Here is a 4413-nt window from a genome sequence, read left to right on the forward strand (position 1 = left end):
TAAGCCTCATTTCTACTTTGGGCAGTCAGATATCAAGTAATATAGCCTTTTTTAAGCAAATGCAAATACACAAGGTTGAATTTTCTTCTCCCCGTATGTAGTTTGGTGATTGACATATTTTGGTATTATCAGTACACAGAGAGGAAACTGTATTATATTGAACTCCGTGGAAAGGAGGAACAACTTTCAAGGCTTTTAAAGATGGTTGATAAGAGAAACTTTAAATTAAAGATACTATGTTTGTGCTCATTTCAACAGCACATATACTAAAATTGGAACAATGCAAAGAAGATTTATGCAAAGATGACATACAAATTCATGAAGTGTTCCATATTTTTAAAGGAAACAATAATTAGAGTAAAGAGACAATCCTCAGAATGGGAGGAAATATTTGCAAACTATGCTTCAGATAAGAGAATGATTATCAGAGTATATAGGGAACTCAAGCTGCTTACCTGCAAAAAAAAAACAACAAGCAATCCTATTTAAAAAGGAACAAATGAACAGGCAACTTTCCAAGGAAGAGATATGAATAGCTAAAAAACACGTGAAAAAAATGCTCAACCTTTCTTACCATAAGGAAGATGCCAGTCAAAACCACAATGAGATACCATTTAATTCCAGTCAGAATAGCCAAGATTAAAAAAAACAAATGATAAGTGCTGGTAAGGCTGTGGTGAAAAGGGAACCCTCCAACACTGTTGATGGGAATGTAAATTAGTATAGCTGCTGTGGTAAACAATATGAAGGTTCCTCAAAAACCTATAAATAGACTTACCATAGACCCAGTAATACCACTCCTAGATACTTACCCAAAGGTAGGAAACAGTCAGAAAGGCACCTGCACATTCATGTTTATTGCAGCAGTATTCACAATTGCTAAGACATGGAATCATCCCAAATGCCCAAGGGTGGATGACTGGATTAAAAAAAAAAATGTGGCATAGATACAGTGTAGAATACTACTCAGCCATTAAAAAACAAACAAAAAACCAAACCAAACCAAAACAAAAACCCTTTCATTTGATATAAAGCGACTCAGTAAAAAAGATTTAGCATTAAGCAAAGCAAGCCAGACTATGAAAGGCAGACATTGTATGTCTCCACTCAACACATATGGAACGTCTGCACTCTGCGGCAGAAATGAAAAGAATGGAAGGTATAATGCAATAGCAGGAGGGCAAGTGTAGGTACAGAGACTGTATAGAAGGGGATAAGTAGTGGAGGAGAGGAGAAGGCTCAGGAAAAAAATTTAAGAGACACAAGAATGGAAATTATCTGTTGATGATAGTGTGTATGATAATATCTTTGACTTGATTGGCATGCACTGCATACATGATGGGGAAAAAACAAGTTGCGACGATTAAATGCAAATTAAAAATAATGCTTAATTGAAAATTAAGATTTGTGCAAAAGAAACATAAAGATATATAGTCATATGTTTAAGGTGTTATATACTATATTTTAGATTATATATTAATACTTTACATACAGCCATGTTTAAACCCTTTGATATTCTTTTCTTTTTTATTGCCAGTGGGTATGCGTACTCTCCAAAGGGGGGTGGAGGGAGAAAGCACCCTCCCAGTGAGGCATGGTCATGACATAATCCTTTCTTCTCCATATTTCCATCCTGTGGAGATGTTATGCACCCACACACGTACACACACACACTTGGTGTATTTTTGAAGCCCCACTTTCTGAGATTGAAACTGCAGTTGGCCATGTGAGATCTGACCACTAGGCTATGGGACTGGTCCTCTTTTCATATTAAATACTGAGTATATCATTTAGAACTATTTTCACATAAAGCTAGATTATCCTAATGGAATTCAGGTGGGCTTTTGTTTTACTTTATGTGTGTCTTTCTTTTTTGTTCTCATAAGGAGGTACATGTCTATCAGAAATGAGAGAAGAGGAGGAAGGAAGGAGAAAGAGAGAGGAGATGAAAAGAAACTAAAGCTAATGGTGCCCAAGTATCTGGGTGTCTCCTACTTTGGCTTGACAGAGTATGCTGATGATGGAACTTCTTAAAAGGTCATTTGGTAAAGTGAAATAAATGACTTGGAAAAAATAATCCTAAGGGAAAATTGTTTTGAACAATTAAATCAGCATAATAATAATTTAAACCACTTTGCAATTAGCCTTTTTATGAACATCTACAACTCCAAAATGATTTTACAAAAATGAATCTTGGCAACCAATTAATGCTCGGTCTAGTCTAATTTATTTGATTTTCTTGAGGGCAGAGAAAGCTGAAGAAGTCTCCTAGAAATGATAACCATTTAAGATAGTCGCACGCAATAATATTTTTTGTAGAACATGTTACATAGATTTTTATTACAAATTAAAAATATTATATTTACTTTCTCCTTATCTGAATACCCTGCAATAACTTTGAAGCAGTCTGCGTGCTCAAAAATACCCTGTGTGTTGAAACTTATTTACATTTATTTTAAAAAGAACCTAATAAACCACTTTCAATAATTATTACTAACTTTAGAAACAAAGTATCACCATCTACATTATAATAATTACCTTTATAACAAACTCATCATTTCATTAAATGCAAAACGTTTGTTTTACTTAAATATATCCTGGAATTTATTTGATGTAAAACAATAAAGATGAAGTTGCAACAATACTGACTCTGACTCTAAGGGATATTTACTAATCAAATTTCTGCATGTGTGTGTGTTTAGTCACTATAAAGCTTAGAAAAAGATTTCATGTGTAGCTTATGAAATGTCTTGTTGCATAGAAATAAGTTTCTGTGAGCTTATACAAATATGGGTGATGCTTTAGGTTCATTCTTTATGATATATCTTACACTTAAAAAATACCTTTATATTTGTTAGTATGAATTCTTTTATGACTCATCAAAAACTAGGCAAATAATTTGAAGCCAAATATACTCCTTGTTGTTTGCTTCATCAATACATTTGTGAAAGATGACTGGATTGGTAAGAAAGAGAAGGAAAGCTTAAATTATTTGCAAACATCAGTATACAATTAAAAAATTATATTTTATTATTTGATTAATATTCTATGAATAATTAAATTTATGTTTCCAGTGGTACCTGTGATCAAAAGTTTAATAATAGAGTTTTACAGATATGACTGTGTACTAATAAGAAGCAGAGAATTAAATACTCTTGAGTGCTTATTCATGTCTTCTAAGAGCTTGTGATTATAAACTTAAAAACATAAGCAAAACAAACAAACAAAAAATCCTATGGCTATGTTTGTGAAATATAGGAAACAATGGGAAGGTTTTTGAGTTTTACATCTCTTTTTATCATCTATCTCCTAGTCTCATTTCTTTTGTTAGGAGAAAGAGGGAGGAAAAAAAATAAGTGGAAGAGAAAAGGGAAAGAAGGAGTAAGAAGAGGAAAGAAAAATAAGAGAAACTGGGCAAAGTGCAAATAGGTGCAGGGTTTAGATGACATGTCAATGTTCTTTGAAAAAGGACATAGTCACTTTATTTTGCCCATTGCCTTTGGCTCCCTGCTCTCCCCACCCCACCTCTTGGCCCACCATGTTACCACTCAATACATACACGAGGGGACTTCAGAAAATTTATGGAAAAAAGTGAACTTAAAGTATGAGTTTATTTTGGTGCAATAAAATTATGAAATCTATGTGTAGCTTTTACTTAGTATGTATTTTGGATGTACTTTTCGAAGACCCTCTTACATACATGGAACTCACATCTGCCCCCTTCCCTTGTCCTCTAATAATGTTTTGTATTTCTACTATGTCTGTTGTTATTTTGCCTGCTTCATTGCAGATCTGATTCACCTGGTTCATTTCTCTCTTCTTAATAAGTCTTGCTAGTGGTGAATTTATTTTGTTTATCTTTTCAAAGAACCAGATTTTACTTTCATTTTTTTCTGTATAGTTCATTTATTTTCTATTTCTTTTTTTTTTTTTAATGCTCGGTCTAGTCTAATTTATTTGATTTTCTTGAGGGCAGAGAAAGCTGAAGAAGCATCCTAGAAATGATAACTATTTAAGATAGTTACATTCAATAATATTTTTTGTAGAACATATTACATGTATTTTTATTACAAATTAAAAATATTATATCTACTTTCTCCTTATGTGAATACCCTGCAATAACTTTGCAGCAGTCTTCGCGCTCAAAGAAAACATGCATGTTGTAGCTTATTTACATTTATTTTAAAAAGAACCTAATAAACCACTTTCAATAATTATTACTAACTTTAGAAACAAAGTATCACCATCTACATTATAATAATTACCTTTATAACAAACTCATCATTTCATTAAATGCAAAACGTTTGTTTTACTTAAATATATCCTGGAATTTATTTGATGTAAAACAATAAAGATGAAGTTGCAACAATACTGACTCTGACTCTAAGGGATATTTACTAATCAAATTTCTGC

At 32.5% G+C, this 4413-nt stretch overlaps 1 pseudogene; it reads left to right on the forward strand.

Moving 5' to 3' along the window:
- The first annotated feature begins 242 nt into the window (after positions 1 to 242).
- LOC114009641 (uncharacterized) lies at positions 243 to 338 on the forward strand (annotated as a pseudogene).
- The last annotated feature ends 4075 nt before the right edge of the window (positions 339 to 4413 follow it).

The sequence above is a fragment of the Tupaia chinensis genome, unplaced genomic scaffold, assembly GCF_000334495.1.
Source record: "Tupaia chinensis unplaced genomic scaffold, TupChi_1.0 Scaffold000578_2, whole genome shotgun sequence".
Lineage (NCBI taxonomy): Eukaryota > Metazoa > Chordata > Mammalia > Scandentia > Tupaiidae > Tupaia > Tupaia belangeri.